This window comes from Papio anubis, chromosome 12 (genome assembly GCF_008728515.1).
Source record: "Papio anubis isolate 15944 chromosome 12, Panubis1.0, whole genome shotgun sequence".
In the NCBI taxonomy this organism is placed as follows: Eukaryota; Metazoa; Chordata; class Mammalia; order Primates; family Cercopithecidae; genus Papio; species Papio anubis.
This window is the reverse complement of record NC_044987.1, coordinates 79067907-79087598: the sequence shown is the minus strand read 5'-3', so window position 1 is coordinate 79087598 and position 19692 is coordinate 79067907. Positions and strand designations below refer to the sequence as shown.

At 45.1% G+C, this 19692-nt stretch overlaps 1 protein-coding gene across 11 annotated transcripts in view; it reads right to left on the bottom strand.

Moving 5' to 3' along the window:
* Positions 1-19692, bottom strand: part of NAV2 (neuron navigator 2) — a 768631-nt gene that overhangs the window by 349925 nt on the left and 399014 nt on the right. The window lies entirely within an intron of this gene.

Here is a 19692-nt window from a genome sequence, read left to right as displayed (position 1 = left end):
CCAGGAGACTTAAGCCTGAGTTTCTGCCATTACAAAGATCAACCCAAGGACTACAGGATACAAGTGGGGAGAGGAAGAGGCCCTGGGGCTCCAACAGAACCATGACTAGAGACCTTCGACACTTCCACCCTAGTCCTTGTGTCCTATACACCAGTGGTCCCCAACGTTTTTGGCACCAGGGATCAGTTTTGTGGAGGACAAGTTTTCCATGGACCCGGGGGGCAGGGGATGGTTTTGGGATGATTCAAGCGCATTACATTTATTGTGCACTTTATTTCTATTACATTATAATATATAATGAAATAATTATACAACTCGTTATAGTGTAGAATCAGTGGGAGCCCTGAGCTTGTTCTCCTGCAACTAAATGGTCCCATCTGGGGGTGATGGGAGACAGTGACAGATCATCAGGCATTAGATACTTGTAATGAGAATCCTATTGTGAACTATGCACACGAGGGATCTAGGTTGCATGCTCCTATGAAAACCTGATGCTGCTACTGATCTGACCTGAGGCAGAGCTCAGGCAGTAACGTGAGCAACGGGGAGCGACTGTAAGTACAGATGAAACTTCGCTCGCTCACCTGATGCTTACCTTCTCCTGTGTGGCTAGGTTCCTAACAGTCCATATACTGGTACCAGTCCATGGCCTGTGGGCTGGGGACCCCTGCTATACAGAATCTGGCTTCTATCAGGCAGCCTCCTGCAGAGTCACAACCCAAAAGCCAGTCACTCAGAACGTGTAGCTGGCTCCTGACACAAAGCCAAGATTTGAAGAACGGCTCTACTAATGATAAATCTCCAACCTTCCAGCAAGGAGCAGATAGGTAAGAACAACAATGGGATTGGCCCTTCACATGGGGGCAAAATTGGAGGGGAACTCCTTTCTCTGCTCAGACTTCACTGTCCTATGGAGGTGGGTGCGAGGTGTCCAAAGTTTTTACCACTTTATTCTGATAAAAATTGCTAGCATTTATTATTTACATACCTGTCCTAGGCACTATCTAAGTGCTTTATATAAATCACCATCTTCAGTCCTCACAATAAACCTTTGAATATGGTACCACCAGCATTTTACAGTACAATGGAGGTATACAAGTATGAAGCAAATTGCTAATTGTCACACAGCTTATAAATAGCATGGCTGGAATTGCAACACAGGCCTGTCAGACTGCATAGCCTGGGACCTAAGCTTCTGTGCCTTTCTGCATTTTTCCTTAGACCAGTCCTTGCCATCCCTCCTCTACCCCATGGAGTTCACACAGAACTAGCCTGCCTCAAGACAGCCCTTTGGATATTTGAGGACAAGTGCTAAGGCTTCCTGAATCTTCTCTAGGCCAGGACAAAGGCCATGGTTCTTTCAATACTTCTTCTACCTCTTTTCTGTCCTTTGGCCACACCAGTCCATCCTTGAAAAGGCTCCTCAGGCATTCTCGGAGGGGTGCTCAGAAGCCCTTATCAGCTACCTTCTGTTGACTGAACTCATCAAACTCTACTTCACTGACTGATATTAGGCAAGCAGAGCAAACAGCACCATGGGGCTGTGCTGCTGTGAAGGCAGAGAAAGGGCTGAAGAGAGGAAGTGCTGACTGCTTTGTCTTCTCTCCTTCCTGATGAGAACACGGAAAAAAACAGCCTGCCCTTCAGAGATTGCCTCCCTGTCTCTGCTTTCTCAAGGAAATGTTTTTCCGAGAGCCACTCAACATGCGTGCAGGACGCCCATCCTGGATGAAGAAGTTCCAACCACATGCATCTGCTCTTCATAACCTGGAGGAGACCCTGTGCCCTGGCATCTCTCCCTGTTTCCCAGGATTGCTGAGGATTTGCCATCCCAGCTGGAACCCTTAGCTCTTAGAGCTGGTAAACATCAGGCTCTGCTCAGGCTCCGCAGCTTCTCTGCAGTTGGCAGGGATCAAGCCCGTCTGCAGAGAAGAGATAGACATGGGTCTGTTTTCACTGGACAGACTCATGGTTATCTTCCCGAAGGAAGCCTAGGGGGCTGGGCTGGGAGCCTGGAGATCTGCACTACAGGCCCTCAGGGTCTGAGTGCATCCTCCAGAGAAAAGCTGCTTGAATTCAAGATCTGGTCTTCCCTGGAAAGCTATGTGACTTGGGGCAAATTATTTAAATTTTTCATGTCCTGCTCTCTCATCTGCACATGTGGATTATAATGATGACTGTCTCTCAAGATTGCTGTGGGGACCATGTGAGATATGCATGTGAACACGGGGCACAGTGCCTGGCAAATGATCAGTGATTGTTGAATGTTTATTGTTCCTATTGGTATTATTGCTTTATATAACTTGACTAGGGATCCAGTTATACACGGCTAGAGCATTTTCAACTTTGCAAGGACTTTCATTATTCTCTCATTTGATCCTAATAATTCAGTGAGGTGACAACATCAAGGTTACCATTATAATTGTGTAGGAGAAAACACTAAAGTCCAGAAAGGTCAAGTGACTGGTTCAAGGTCACAGTGCAGACCCATGATTAGATCCCAGACCATCTGACCTCCTGCCTTGGGCTCCTGAGACATGGCTGTGATGAAGTTTGACATGTACAATCACTGCATTTTCCCTCCTGTTATATATAGCTGTCTTATTTACTAAAATCAAGAGCTACACTCATGATCTAGGACATAAAATTCCCAAATCTGGATATGTACAGGCTACCCTGATCTATACACCCCAATTTCTATCCTAAGGGAAGTCCGAGGAAGAGATTCTTATATCTTTTCATTCCCTGACCTGGTTCCTGGGCCAAGGCTGGTCCAGTCCCTGCCTGGTGCATGAGTCAGTTTATAGCCTGGCGCACTGCCCAGTCCATCCCATCCTGGGACATCAGGTTCAGCCAAGACTCATTGTCTGACTATGAGCCAAAACTCAAGGGTGTAGCGTAGTAAGTACTCCTGGAGCCTTCCACAGGATCATCCCCTGCAGTCCACCCCACAAGAACCTTTTATGATTGCCATAGGAATGGGCCCAGGCTCTCTTTTGCAGTGATCCAAATCCAAGCTCATTTCTCCTGAGGCCTCTGGACTGTAGCAAAGCAGGGTGGGAGAAGGAGGTGGAAGGAAGGTGTAGCTGGCTGCTCCAGATGCATCCCTCTAGTTGCCAATCCCAAGCGGCCTATAGAAGGAGATCCCAGGGTAGAAGGGTTCACACCTGGAGCTGAGAGGCACCATGCTCCATGAAGTGGCTCCAGAACTCCCAGCTTTTCACACCATGATCCATCCAGGACTGATAAGCACCATCCAGTCCCTGTCCACACCAACTGGCTTTCAAGCTGGCTCTGCTGTGTGTTCCTGGGAAGGACAGTTTATCTCGGCACTCTTCTGGCTCTGAGAGCTACTTCACTGCCTCCTTAAGAGACATCAGCATTGACTCCACTCAGCACTTATTGTCCAGGGATGCTGGAATGACATCAGCTTCCTGAGAGCTGGACAGTTCCCCTCACATCAAAGCCTGGCTAAGCTCCCCTCTACTGCCATCGCCATGTTCACACTTGGATTCATCCTTCAGACCATGACAGCACATAGAACTGGCCTCTCACAGTCCACAGGCACCCCGAGCACTGTTTGGTACCTTCATCTGATTCCTCTTTCCATTACACAGAGCCAACAGGGTTGAGGATTTAAAAAGAGGGCCTTGTTGCATATGAGTAGCACTGCAAGGGTTGAAAACCAGCTGGCCACATGGTAGAATTGTCCTTATATTTATTAATGTATCCAGCAAATATTTGTTTGAATGACCACTAAGTGCCAGGTTCTATTCTGGGTGATACGGAGGGAGAGTGAAGAATGAGACAGACAAAGCTGGCACCTGCCCTGGAAGAGCTGATGCTAGGCTGGCATTGGCGACAAACAAGCAAGTGAAGGTATAGTAAGTCCTAGGGAGACAGGCCTCTGAGGGATAGCATGTTCCTGGTGTGGAGGGGGGAGAGCATTTTGGAGGGGCTGCTCAGAGAGGCTTTTCCAAGGAGAGCTTCTGAAGCAGAGGCTTAAACAAAGGCAGGAAGCAAGCCACATGGAAGACCTGAAGAGGCAACGTTGCGGGGAGAGGGAACAGGAGTGTGCCAGCCCGGAGCAGAATGTGACCAGTGTGCCCCCAAACAGCCAGCAAGCTACTGAGGCTAGAGCACAATGAGCAAGGCAGTGGGCAAGAAGATGTGAGCAGGAGAGAAGGGTCAGGCCAGCTTGTATAAAGCAAGAGTCAGCAAACTGCCACCCAGGGGCCAGATCCAGTCCTCAGCCTGTTTTTGTAAGCCCATCAGTTAAGGACAAGTTTCAGTTTTTCCATTTTTAAAGGGTTGGAAGGAGAAGGAGACAGAGGGAGGGGGAGGGGAACGGGAAGAGGAAGAAGACGGAGGAGGGGAGAGGGAGGGAGGGAGGGAAGAAGGGAGGGAGGGAGAGAAGGAAGGGAGGGAGGGAGAGAAGGAAGGGAGGGAGGGAGGGGAAAGGATGAGGAGGACAGGATGAGGAGGAGGAGGAGGAAGGATGAGGAAGAAGGAGGAGGAGGAAAAGAAGATGATGATGTGATAGACTCCTATTTGGCCCACAAACCCTAAAATATTTACTATCTGGCTTTTTACAGAAAAAAGTTTGCTTATCCCTCATATGGAGACCTACAGAATAGTAAGCCATTAAATTTTATTTCTGGTGTTATCAGAAGTCATTGGAAATAAAAGTCACTGGAGGGTCCTAAGCAAACAAGTGGAACAACCTCATGTAAATATGTCAATGCCTATACTCTGGCTACACCATGGAGAGATGACTGCAGGGTCCAGGGTGGTGGCAGAGGGGTCAGATCCAGGACACTTGCACAGGAATGAGAGGAGGGTAGTGTTGTCTGGGAGGGTAGCAGTGAGTGTGGTGAAGAGGGATCAATTTTGAAATAGATTGGCGAAGATGTGCAACTGAATATGAGTGTAAGGGAAAGAAAGGAGTGAAGGATGACTCTTAAGTTTTTAGTTTGAACAATTGGGCAAGTGTTGGTGCCACTGACAAAGGCACAGAAGACTAAGGGAGAAACAGTCTGTGAGATGAGCTTGAGAAATCAAGAGTTCCAGGTTAGGCATGACCAGTTTGAGATGATTAGACATCAAATGGAGACATTTATATACACATCCATGCAAGATGCACACATATGACATAAAGAATGATGATGTCACTGATGCTATGTGAGAAAAGAAAAGAAAATACAGTGTACTGAAGGCTTACTCTTACATGTGAATATTTCATATTCATTCTCACAACAACCTGTAAGGAAAAAAATTTCCATTTATCTCTCCTATTTTACTGATAAGAAAGCAAAACCTGGGGTTCAAGTTTCTTAACACCTCATCTATTAGTGTGCACAATACATCTGTGTCTACTTGGGAATATGCCCTTCCTGTTTTGGTGTTTGTGTTGAAGCATTTTTATTTGGGGACACAATGGACAAATTGAGTTCTCCCAGTTGTCTGGAATTGTTTCTACAGACCAGAGACAATAAAATTTTCTTGTTTCTTACCTCTGCATTTAGTACAATTAAATAAACACATGTTTTCATTATGATGCTTTTTCTTATACAGTATTTAATTATAAAATACATGCTTATTAGTTAAAATTATAAATATAAAAAAATAGAAAGAAAGGGAAAATTCATAATGTTTCTAGCCCTTAAATACGGCCATGGTTGAACATGCTGGGACTGTCTGAAGGCTATACTTACCTGCTGTATCAATAACAACAATTAGTTTCTGGGTTCAGAACTGTGGGTAGAAGGTGGGAGGAGAGACAGGATCAGGAAAAATAACTAATGTGTACTAGGCTTAATACCTGGGTGGTGAAATAATCTGTACAACAAACCCCCATGACACAAGTTTACTTATGCAACAAACAAACCTACACATGTACCCCTGAACTTAAAATAAAATTTTTAAAAAAGAAAGAAATTGAAGAGGATCCCAAAGGAAGCTATGAACTATATGGCAGAGTCAGGTAATAAAAATGCCTGATATTTATTAAAGCAACACACAGCTGTGTGGCAAGCACCACACTGAGTGCTTTAACTGCATGACCTTATTTAATTTTTGCACTTCACCTACAGTTGAGGAAACTGTGGCTTTCATTACCTCCAAGCAGCAATACCAAGATTTAAATTCAGGTATAATGGGAGATCTTCAACTAGGCATTGTTCTCTGCCTAAGAACAATTAGGATCTATTGCAAGGCAAAGAAGTACTCAAGAACTAGTTCTTGAAAAAATAAATAAAAAGTAAGGAACCTGATAAACTCAGAACAAAAGTAGAAGAGCTTTGGGAACTGGGACAATCCAAGATTGACTAATTGATTCATAATTCCACATATATTTATTGAGCAGCTACTAAGTGCTAAGCACTGAGGTAGACACCCTGGAGACCAGCAGTGAACAAGACAGACTAAAACCTCAGTCTTGTGGTGCTTACATTTTAGAGGATGTATCACTGTGGAGGGTGGAATCCAGGAAGGTGCTGAGAGTGGCTGGCCACCTTGATTTCCCCCAGGAATGCTTCCTCTAAGACCCTAGAGGTCTGATCATTTCACTAAGGCACATGTTCATCCTGTGCCAATCCACTTGTTCTAAAAAGTGAAGAACTTCAGGAATGGAAAAAATCTAATTACAGAGCACTACTTCTATTTTATTCTTTAGACTTAACATCGTCTAACTGGTGATTCCTGGCCATCTCTTATTAGCTTACTTCTGCTCAATTTCCAGTCAGACCCACTAACTGGGATTTTTAACAGGAGGGGTCTCCATGGATAGAGAGATGTTATATGGCCATACGTTTTGCAGTGGGCAGGGCAGTGAAGGGGAAGGAGGGTTCATAGCTTTTGTTACATTTCCGAAGGGGTGTGTAACTTCAAAAAAGGTATTAAAAAAAAATCATAGCTCTAATCTTTTTCCACTTCAGTGATATTTCCCATAGTCTGTGAATGTTGCCTCTTTTTTTCCTTAACAGTCTCCCATGGAGCTGAGACAGTGGCATTTGGGGTTTGCTTTCAGAAACTATGCAAGTACGGCATTGGTATTTTTCCAGGCACAGCATAAAACGGAGCCTAATTCATTCACTTCCACATTGACACAAGGGAGAATGTTCTAATTCCGCAGCCACTGAGAAAGGCAATGTCGCCCCCAGGCTTCACACAACCCTCTTTCACTTGATTATTATTTGAGTCTCACCCCTGGCCCTGACTCCACACCGTGGGTCTACACCATTTCCCTGAGTACACACAGTCTTAGATTCCTTTGAGCCAAAGAAAATAACACTGTTCTGATAGTCAAAGGCAAGAACAGACTTTCTAAGCAGGTTGTTCATCTGCCAGAATTCTTGCATGCTATGCTTATTCTTAAACTCCAGATATCAATCACCATCTCTATAGGGTAGAGAAATGGAACAGAAAATACAGACAGTCTCCTGTTATTTCATTTTGTTGAAAGTAAGTAGCATATTCAAGTGGAACATTTAAGATCCAAGATCTTTGTGAGCATTCATTCCTTCATTGCTCCAACAAATACATATCACATATCTACTGTGCTCCAGATACTTTTTAAGTGCTGAGGACAAAGCAGTGAACCAGACAGACAAGGTTCCTGCCCTCCTGGAGCTTATGGACATGTGCAGGAAGAAGACATTACAGGTAAATACAAGTGTGCTAAGAAGTATGAAGGAAAATATGAAGTGCTATTGGGGACAGGTAACCAAAAGGCCCTATGTAGTAGATTGATGTTGAGGAATAAAAAAGACTTCCCTAGCTGGGCGTGGTGACACATGCGTGTAATCCTAGCACTTTGGGAGGCCGAGGCGGGTGGATTGCAAGGTCAAGAGATTGAGACCATCCTGGCCAACATGGGGAAACCCCGTCTCTACTAAAAATACAAAAATTAGCTAGGCGTGTTGGTGGGTGCCTGTAATCCCAACTACTCAGGAGGCTGGGCAGGAGAATTGCTTGAACCCAGGAGGTGGAGGCTGTAGTAAGCCAAGATCACGCCACCACCTCCAGCCTGGCAAGAGTGAGACTTTGTCTCAAAAAAAAAAAAAGAAGACTCCCCTGCTGAAGTAACAGCTATGCTGAGACCCAAGTAGAGATTGCTGAGGCCAAGATGCACGGAGAACAGAAGATTAGGAGCCATCAAGGCTTCTGCAAAGGCCCTGAGGCCAGAACTAATACAGCATATTGCAACAACTGGAAGAAAGCCTGTGTGGCCATGGAAAATGAAGCCACAAATGTCTGGAAACATGCCGGAGAAGAACTTGGGGATTTGCATAGAGTGGGCTTTGCATATCATTGTAGGGATTTGGATCTTTATGCTGACAACAATGGGGAATCATGAAGTATTTGGCATGTGTGTGTGGGTTTGTCTGACATGAGCAGATTTGAGGGTTTGTTTCGTTTGTTTGTTTGTTTTGAGATGGAGTCTCATTCTGTTTCCCAGGCTGGAGTGCAGTGGCACAATCTTGACTCACTGCAGCCTCTGCCTCCCGGGTTCCAGTGATTCTCCTGCCTCAGCCTCCCGGGTAGCTGGGATTACAGGCACGTGCCACCACGCCTGGCTAATTTTTGTATTTTTCGTAGAGACGAGGTTTCACCATGTTAGCCAGGATAGTCTTGAACTCCTGACCTCAGGTGATCTGCCCCCCTTGGCCTCCCAAAGTGCTAGGATTACAGGCGTGAGCCACTGCACCCAGCCAGATTTGAGGTTTTACAAGACCATTCTGACTACAATGTGGAACATGGGCAAAGTTCAGTAGACCAGGGGAAAGATGCAGATGGTTTGGACCAGGGTGAAGGTAATGAACATGAAAAGAAACAGACTTACTTAGGAGAAAACCAAGAGCATGAACCAACAGAACTCAATGGTAGGTTAAATGTGGAGATGAGGATGAGGGTAGGATTAGTCCTTTAATCAGAAATTTCTGCTAGTCCTCAAAGCAGTTCTAGACATCCCTTCCTCCCTCTCCCCTAGGAAATGGCTATGTGAGTGGACATCACGATTGGGGTTACAGTAGCTGGGTGTAAATCTGAAACAACCACTAACTCATGAGGCTCTAGTGACACTGGCCATTGTTGTGTTGATTGAAAAGCCATGGATGTCCTCACCTGGAGCCTTTGTGTTGGCTATTGTGCTGCCTGGATCAGGCTCTCTGGTCTTTACCTGGTGGATTGTTCAGTTTTCATGCTGCTGCCTCAGAGTGCTCAGAGGGCTCAGGGTCTTCCTTGAGTCCCTCATCCAAAGTTGCCCCTGTCACTCCTGAACATATCATTCTACTTTACTTTCTTCATAGTATTGTCACTCACTGACATAAACTTATTTTTGCATTTGTTTATTCGTGTTTTGTCCACATCTCTCCACAATAATGTAAATTCCATAGAATAGAACTCTTGCCATTCTTGCACTACACTGCTTAGAACAGTGCCTGGTACCTGGTAGGTACTCAATAAAAAGAAGATAAATGAGTGAATAACTCCCCCAAGACAAAAGGCCTCAGACTGCCCTCTCCTTGGGCATTTTGGACATCCACAGCAACCTTGACTTCAGCCTTGGCCTGGTCCGAGTGGTCCCTGTGGGTGGATTCCCCACCAACTGCTTCAGACTCATTCTGGCCTCCATCTCAAAAAAAGGCTCAGGTAAGCTGCAGTACAGCACCCCCATGGGGAATTCCTTTTCTTTATTCCCCAAAACAGAAGAACCACCAGCACTGGTATTTTTCCAAACTCTATACCTTGGGGCACAAAGCAAAGGTGATAGGATCCCAGGACAGAATTACTTATTCACGCCCGTGACTGGAAGAACTCACAAGCAAATATTGCTTGTGCTGCTGATTTGTTACTATTTTTTCTCGCTAGTTTTCCCTATAGAGCTCAGGGTCGAAGTCATCTGCACTTGTAGTTCATAACTGGTTCTTTTTAACCCAGTGTATTGGACAACATTTGGTTCTCCTAGCTAAATTTCTTCTCAGAAAGGGCACTAGATTCTTCTCTCTTACTCCTCTAAATTTTATTTTGAAAAGATGCTGTTTGCATAACATGAAGATAGGGACTGTATTCTACAGAGGGGAAAGAAGCGTGGCATAGTAAGACCCAGCCAGGCCCCTGAAGAGCCCACCAAAGGGACAAGTCAGTGCTTCGTCACCAGTGAATGGTCATTTCTCAGAGCCTGTGAGTCGATGGTTGGTGTAAATGGCTGTTCTGTTTTCCTGCAACATGCCTGCCTTCTCCCCTGAAGCCAGGAGGGAAATAACTGTTAATGGAATCACTGTCCAGTATTATTTCAACTAAACCATAATATGATGCTGATAAGACGATAAGATCAATTGTCATCTTATAAACCTACTGGATTGCCCTGGAATTGGGTTGGGAGTGGGCCTGAGAATAAGGTAAAGGACAGGGTCTTAGAATGGCTGGGTTAGACAGAGGGTCTCATGCTCCAGCCTGTCTCTCGGAGGAGCAATGTCAAAGCTCACCCTAGCAGATATGCTGGGCCGCCCTTGAAATGAAATGAGGATACAGTTCTGTTTTAAACCCTAATTCAGTTGCAGGAACTCTCACTTAACTGGGAATATTTTTCTTTTTCAAATACATAGGTGTTATCCTATCCATTTGCCTCTTTCGGAAAATGGAGGCAAATGGACAGGATAACACCTCTGTATTTGGAAATTTACACACACACAAAATCAGCTTTGAAGGATGCTATGGAGGGTTGAGCTCAAGATAATGGCAGTGCCATCTGTAGACCACCTTGCCCCCACCCCCAGCATTTCCACATGCTCCACAACACCACTCATCTGTGTCTTCTGCACCTGCGCCTCGAACGGCAACATCAGCAATCATTCATTGAATAATGATTCTTCAGGATGTGATGAGCACTTTGTATATATTATTTTTCAGTTCACATTAAAAAAACTCATGAGGTTAGTATCATTATTATTTATATATTACAAACAGTAAACTGAGAAATTAAAGACATGAAGCAACTTGCCCAAGAAAATATAGCTAGTAAGTAGTACCTGATGTGCGAGCCAACCCCAGGAGTACCCAGCACCAGAGGCCCCGCTCCATGCTGTTCCTGACCTCTCTTTGACCAAGCAGTCGATTTATTCTGTTTACTAAGTCAGGAAAAGTGCATTTGTTTGGTTCTTTTCCCAGAAAAACTTTCACCAACTATTTTTCATAACACTAAATTCAAATAATACCTGAGCCGTAGTTTCTCCTTGTAAGTTAGGGTGTCCGGCCGGGCGCGGTGGCTCAAGCCTGTAATCCCAGCACTTTGGGAGGCCGAGACGGGCGGATCACGTGGTCAGGAAATCGAGACCATCCTGGCGAACACGGTGAAACCCCGTCTCTACTAAAAAAATACAAAAAACTAGCCGGGCGAGGTGGCAGGCGCCTGTAGTCCCAGCTACTCGGGAGGCTGAGGCAGGAGAATGGCGTAAACCCGGGGGGCGGAGCTTGCAGTGACCTGAGATCCGGCCACTGCACTCCAGCCTGGGCGACAGAGCCAGACTCGGTCTCAAAAAAAAAAAAAAAAAAAAAAAAAAGTTAGGGTGTGTTGGACAAGATTATTATTAGAGTGTCTTTCAGATCCAAAGTTCTATGATTTCATTCTGATCAACTGCACAAAAGCACCTTCTTTCTCTCAAGAAAGAAGTTGGGGAGTAGGGGATCTTATTAGGTTCTTCAGAATATCCACTAGTAATTCTCTGTAGACGGGAGGGTTCCTCCAAAATCCTCAGAGGGGGTAATTAATTAAGATCAATGACCTCCTGGGGGTTGTGGAAAAGAGGGCAGAAGCAGTTGCTCTGCCTCCCTGGTGAGGTCTTGGCTCCCTCTCTGGCAGCCAGCTGGGTCTAGTCACAAGGCAATTGCCAGCCTCATCAATCACCCATGCACCAGCGCCACAACCAGCCAGAGCTGGCGCAGACGAAACCCACAATCCCCTAGGTCAATTGACTGCACTGCAGCAAAATAGTAGAGGGCTCCACTGGGCCCCAAGCCTGAGCCCTGCTCCCCTGCAACCTGCTCAGTTCACCCACCACTGGGGCTGCCCACCAGCTCAGCTCACCCTTCCCTGCAAGGCCTGGGCCTGTCCTCGGCCATCATGTCTCCTTCTACACATTGGTGGGAATGGATTCCTGGTCCCCAGCACTGCCTCTTATAACGAAGTCACCCCACTTTCATCACAGTTGCTGCCTCCTGCTCCTCTGACCCACCACCACCCTTTGCTGGCTCCAGCTCCTCCAGCCCCTCTCTATTACTCATACATTTCATGTGCTCCTTTTTACCACTCAAGTCTCATCTCACACAGCCCCTCCTCAGAGAGGCCTTCCCTGAACCATCACTTGTCACATTACATTATTTTCTTCGCTGCCTTTAGTATTACTTGAAATTACTGTGTTTATGTATTACATCACCTGGTTCCTTCACACTAAAATATACATTCTACGAGGGCAGGACCCCTCCTATTTTGTTCATCTTTGTGTCCTAGTGCCTCAAATAGAGATGTAGGTGCTCAATAAATGGAGTGAACAAAACCCTTTATTCTCAACCTTCCTCATCTATGAAGTGGAGGGGATAATATTTACACCACAATGTAAATATTATGATGAGTTAATATTATGATGCTGCTGTGAGGATTAGAGACAATGTATAATATTTTCAGGGTTTGTTGAAGACTAGGTTCCAATAACTGGGCAATGATGATGGTAATGATAATGGTGACACTGAGAGAGGTAGCACCAAGAGACTGGGGGTAAGACTGCAGGCTCCAGAGTCTGATTTTGGCTTTGGCAATTAATTAGCTATTTGATCTTCAGCAAATAAATTCTCTAAGCCACAGTTTCCTCATCTATAAAATAGAGATTATAACAGTATCTCTTAAGGCTTTTGTGTGGATTAAATAGGACAATCCATGAAAAGTACCCAGAACAATATCTAGGACATACCATACCCTCAATAAGTGTAAGTTGTTACTGTGCCCCAGATACGGGGCTATTCATGTCCCTTATACCTTCCCATCACACACCATGCAGCCTAGGAAGCACTTTCCCATAAATCCTCTTAGTTCATGCTGCTGAATCTTATGATGAAGAGGAATTACCCACTCTACTTTATAGCTGATAAAACTGGTGTTCAGAGAGGTCAAACAACTTGCCCAAGGTCACACAGTTAACCCGAGGCAGAGGAGCAAAAGCCTTTAATTCAGAAATTCAAACTCTCTTCTTGTCACCACCCCAGGCTTGCTCTCTTGTGAAACCCACAGCCCCAGAATCTGAGGACACCTTATGAGGTAGTATGGAGAAACTGTGCCATGCTGCTTGAGTATTCCTGCTGAAAATAAACAGGAGCCCTAGGCCCCCACACACTTGTTGAGGCCAACTGTGTTTCTCCCAAGCCTGCTCCCTTATACGACAGTCAAGGGTTTGGCAACACCACAAAGGCAGATGAAGCCTGTGGTTTCCACCAGGAGAGCAGGCCCAAGGTTCTGCTGCTCTCTCAGCTTCAAAACAACATTAAAATAGCCCCACATTAGCTGGGAATAGGTCAGAGCAGGGCGCTGAAGTGGTCACCGCAGGCTTTTTCAACTGTTTCCAGCTGGCACAGTGTGTTCTCTGGGCATCAGGGTCTTCCCCATGGATCAGCCCAGCCCAGCAGCCCCCTCAGGTTTCGGTCCCTGGCCTGGTCTCAGCCTCTGTCCTCAGAAAGGTTTTCAAAGGTGGCCTGACCAGGCCTTGGCAGCTGTCTCTGTACCAGGGGGGATTCAGGAAGTCCGAGAAATCCAAGGGGCTGGATGCAAATGAAGTAAGGGGAAAAACAAACTGTGCTCACCAAAAAGAAACTGGCGCCCTGATCAGTCTTTTCAACTCCCAGCAGGAGCAGATTTGTTGTGACTAATGCATCAGGCTTTAAATAGTTTCACGCGGCATACTGATTAGTCCAAGGCACAACAGAGGCAAATGCAAAGTTTCCAAAAGGAAGAAAAGGCTGCCACTCTCAAAAAACACTCATCTGCTGATGGAAGCCCACCCTGTTTAATTCCTTAATAAAGCAACAAGGCACAGGGAGCTGGGTGAGGAAGAAAGAACAAGGAGCCAGTCAGATTCCTGGGGGTTTCAGGTTGATTCGGGTTATTCTTTTCCTCAGTCACCCTTCATGACTACCCCCTGTCCGCAGTCCAAATTTCTTGGTAATACCTTTTAGACTCTTCATGAACTGGTCCTGTACTGGGCTGAATAATGTCTTGCCAAAAATTCTTGTCCTCCTGGAACCTCAGAATATAACCTAATTTGAAAATATGATCTTTACAGATTTAATTAGTTAAAATGAGTTTATCCTGGATTAGGGTGGGTGTAGGGTAAGTGCCCCTTATAGCAATAATTTAAGCATACCCTTAGAATGACCTTGTCTGGCAGACACACCTGAATGTGTGTTCTGAGCCAGGGAATCCAGATGTAACCAACCCACAGATTCATTCCTTGCCCATGAGGAACATCTGAGCCCCCATTCCGTCCCATAGAACATGGGCTGTACAGGAGATTAAGGCTCTGAGTTCTAGGTGAAATGAAAGTTGCCATGTGGAGGTCATTAAGGGGAGGCTGTTAAGTGAAAATGCTGTATAAACTACATGCTGTTTGAAAGCAGTTGTGATTTTCCTGCCCAGCCAGCCACCACTAGGCTGTGCAGTTATCTTGTCCAGCCTGCTGCCACTGGACCATTTCTATATGTAAGGGGGTTGTCCTGTCCAGACTGCTGCCACCAGATTCTCTGCCCTGTAGGTAAGTCCCTAATAAAACTCCATGTCGCATTTGCTGGCTCTGGGTCTCTTATTTGGCCTCTAGAACCTGGTGCCTTCCCTATTGAGACGAATAGGAGTTTAGCACTACACTGGGTTGTAAAGCCAATGACTGGTGTCTTTATAATAAGGCCACGTGAACACACAGGAGACACGAAGAGAAGAACACCATGTAAATATGAAGCCAAAGATTGGAGTGATGCAACTACAAACCAAGGATTGCCAAGAAATGCCAGCAACCTTAGAACCTAAGAGAGTGAGTCCTTCCCCACAGCCTCTAGAAGGAACCAATCCTGCCAACAACCTGATTTTGAACTTTCAGCCTCTAGAGCTGTGAGATAATAAATTTCTGTTGGTTTAAGCCACCAGTTCATGATATTTTCTTATGGTAGGCCTAGGAAACAAATACAGGTCACAACCTACATGTCTAGCCTTTCTTCCATCAAAATCACCTTCCTCACAGTCCATGCATGAGAAGTAGCTCTTATACATTTAAAAAAACAGAAAGACAGAGTTCAGATCTCACCTCCACCATTTTGGCTGCTGTGTGACATTGGGCAAACCAATTCTCTTATTTTTAGTTGTCTACTCTGTAAAATGAAGATAATAGAAGGACTGTTGTAGTGAGTTGAATGTGAAAATGTACATGTAACAACAGGGAGACTATATTCGCCACCAGAATTTTCTTGGGGAAGACATTGCATTTGTTTGGAAAATACAGCTAAACCAACCTCTTGCAGAAGAGTGGATCCCAAGGGCCATGATCTGGACACAATGATCTGGATCATTGATCCTGTTGATTAACACAATGGATCTGTAGTGTGCACATTGTGGGTGATGGTGGCAAGAGTTGGCTAACAAAGGGTGAGGGATGTAAAGTTCATAGGAAAGAATCCAGGAGAGAAAAGGGCCAGCAAGGAAGCAAGTGAGGGAAGGAGATAGCAACACTCCTCCATACCGCCATAGGCTAAGGGGAGTTCTCTGGGAAAACGGAAACCTCTAATGGATATTTTTAGTTGTTTGTAGTGAAGTATACAAGATAAGCTCAATGCTCCATGTCCTCTACAAAATATGCAGTCAAATCTAAATTGGGTACCAACATTTTTATAATCATGGATTCTTTTGGTTCAAACTTGGAAATGTATTGAGTTTAGAGTCTGGGTGGTTGTCATGGGGTAAAAATGAAGAAAGCCCATGCAGACACATGAGCTGGAGAACCAGGGACCTGAGTGACATCTGGTTCACTCACATAAGAAAGTGGCCAGCTTACTGCAGGTCATCTATAAACATTATAAATAAATGTTCGCTTCAGCCTCAGCCCTCATCTTCCTGACCATGTCTTGCTCCTGCCTAAGCTTGGAATGACTTATCCTCTTCCTCCACCACTTCTTCATCCATTTGAATCCTATCCAGCCTTCAAGAATCAGCTGCCTCCTGCACAAAGCCTTCACCCACCTTCCCAGCCAGAAAGGATGATCTTCTCTTCTCCCAACTTTGTGCAGCGTGTTCCCATGTAACAGGCACCTTATTCCTTCTGGAGTTAATTAATAAAAAGCAGGCCGGGCGCAGTGGCTCACGCCTGTAATCCCAGCACTTTGGGAGGCCGAGACGGGCGGATCACGAGGTCAGGAGATCGAGACCATCCTGGCTAACCTGGTGAAACCCCGTCTCTACTAAAAAAATACAAAAAACTAGCCGGGCGAGGTGGCAGGCGCCTGTAGTCCCAGCTACTCAGGAGGCTGAGGCAGGAGAATGGCATAAACCCGGGAGGCGGAGCTTGCAGTGAGCTGAGATCCGGCCACTGTACTCCAGCCTGGGCGACAGAGCGAGACTCCGTCTCAAAAAAAAAAAAAAAAAAAAAGCAAAGTTAAAAGTCATGCAAAGAAAGATAAGGGAAGATCAACTCAGAAAAAAGAGAAAGGCCCAGAAAGAGGTAGGGAAAGGGGAAAAGTTAGGGGGAGGGACATTGAAAAGCTCAAATGGCCAACTTTTTTCATGGTCATTGTATCCCGGACTAAGCAAAAGGGACAGAGGGGAAAGGCGATATCTCTAGCAGGCCCTTTTGTAAAGTTGAAATTCAAGCATTTCTCTTGACTCTTGAATGTCATTCTGAAATGCAGTGAAAACAATTGCTAGGCTGGTAACGTGGTTTCCTGGAAGCTGTCTTATAGTCATGTGGGCATGAATTACCAAAACCTCCACCCACCAAGCTTTCTCCCCACCCTCCCTCTGAGCAAATAAATACACCAATCATGGCCTAAAATGGGCATTAACCTCAAAGCTGGGACAGGTGAGATGCTTTGCCCCATGGGCCTGGAACGAGGAAATAATTCAATTTGCCTATTAGTGGAGAGGACAGAAGATAATCAGAGGCTGGGCCCACCCCCACCTGTCCTGACTTCAGCACCTATCTTGGAGCCTGGGCTGCTGGGAGCTGGGGATAAAGGAATGAAAGACACATTTGCTGTTCTCCTTGTGCAGAAGGAGACCAATGAGCAGGCAAGTACAGTACAATCTGACTAGTGCAATGACAGAGTAGCCTGGAGGTTATTGCAACCCAGAGAAGAGAACCTAAACCCAAGGAGGGACTGCCTCGGCTGAGCCTTAGACAATGAAGAGGAATTCTGTGTCTCCAGTCTATAACTTACTACCACAAATACGCCCAGTGACTCTTCAATTCAACCTCATTTCAGAGATATCAAAATATAAGAAAATGTACGCTTGGGTGGGGGTGGTAGGAAAAAATCTGTAGAAATAAGATAAAGAGGCTTGAGGGGGAAGGGCTATCCAAACAGAGGGAACAGAATATGCAAAGGCCCAGAGGCAAAATCATGGCCAAGATAAAGGTACCATTCTAATAAGTACATGTGAAGGACTCATGAAGTGGGGAGTGTCTTACTCAGCTTGGGCTGCTATAACAGAATACCATAGACTGGGTGGCTTGAACAAGAAACATTCATTCCTCACAGTTCTGGAGGCTGGAAGTCTGAGATCTGGTGCCAGCATGGTTAGGTTCTTGGTAATCCGGCATTCCTCCTGATTCACAGGCAGTTGTCTTCTCACTGTATTTTCACATGGTTGAAAGAGTGAGTCTAACACCTTCATCTCCTCATAAGAGCAATAATGCCATCACTGGGGCTTCACCCTCATGACCTCATCTCAACCTCATTACCTCCCAAAGGCCCCACCTCCGAATACCATCAGATTGGGGATTAAGGCTTCAACATATGAATTTAGGGGAACACAACTCAGTCCATGGCATTGAGTTTACAATAATTGAAGTGAATAACCATGAAAATAATCACTGTTTGTCTATAATACTTACCAATGAGAAATTCCCTCACAGTATTATCTGTGATAATATACAACTGGAAACAACATAAATGTCCAATGGTCAAGAATGAGTTATACAAATTATGGTACCTTCATACAACTACTTTCTGGCTACTAAAAGTGACTGTGTATAAAAATATTTAATGACATGAAAAGGTGTTCATGATGTATTAAGTTTTTAAAAATATGGGTCATAAAATACACAGATGTTAATTAGTAGGAAAAAATGACTAAAAGGAAATTGATCAAAATATTCACAATTTTTATCTCAGGGTTGGGATTGCAGGTGATTAGTAGTTATCCTTTTCCCATCCCTATGGTTGACATTTTCTATAAGATTTTTGAAATGAGAAAGGAAGGTGAGTGTATGTATATGTGCATGGGTATCTAAGACTGATTATGTATTTACTGCTGGACATGACCCAGGAAATGCAGGAAACAACATCAGTGTGGCTCTCCAGGTGAGAATAAGTGCACAAGTACCCAGCCCAGGGCTCATTGCAGCTTCTCCCATTTCTGGCTGTTCCTTGAGAACCCTTGTATGGGCTTTGCCAAAGGTCACACTCAGCCTCCACCATTCTCTTAAACAGTTTAAATGACACAGGGACAGTCACCTTCCAAGGTGGGGATGTAATTAGTTCTTTGGGCCAAAGGTTCCTTTTAAAAATGTTTGATCTATTATCTGTCTGCAAATTAGCACTGACAGATATGACTGTTGGCCTATTTTCAGAGGGATAGTGAGAACATGAAAGAAGAGGCTCCAAGGTGGAAAGAAGATGGTTTTAGGCTTTGAAGATCCTACAAGATCACAGAGCCAGGGAGAAAGCCCTTTGCCTTTACTGGTGAATGTGTGAACTAGTAGTTGACCACCTAGGTCAAGTCTAAGAAAGGTGGCATGTGGAGTAGAATACAGCTGAGATTCACTCATTTTCCTATCTAATTCCTCTCTGTTCTCTACTCTGAAGCTACAACAGTGAACAGGGACAGCTCCAACCTTTACAGGGCTTGCATTCCACTGAAAGACAAGGACAAAAAGCAAATACATGCTTTGAAAGCAGGTAGTGATACATGCTATGCGAATAAAGGAAGAGAGTAGAGAATATTGGGGTGCTAGCTTAGATGGGCTGGTCAAGAAAGAGCACACATACTAAAGAAGTAAAGGAGCAAGCTCATGTTTATCAGTGGAAAAGCATTTAAGACAGCGGGAACAACAACAATAACGGCGCTGAGCTGGGAGCATGCTTGAAAAACTCAGGAAACAGTAAGGAAGCTGATGTGGTTGGAGTGGAGTGAGACCTGGGAAAACTTCTACGGGCATCCTTCTCTAGCTGACTGCATATGGTCTCTATAGATATGGGTACCCCACACCTTGCTACCATCCTATGTACCAGACCCCAGGAAGCTGCTTTCTCCTACTCATCATCTTCAGTCAGAAGAAACGAGTCATTGAAAACCTGGCCTTGTTGACTAGCAGTATGAGTATTGGCTAAGAGCTCAGACTCTGAAGTCAGAGCCCTGGATAAAAGTCCCAGCTCTGTCACCTCCCT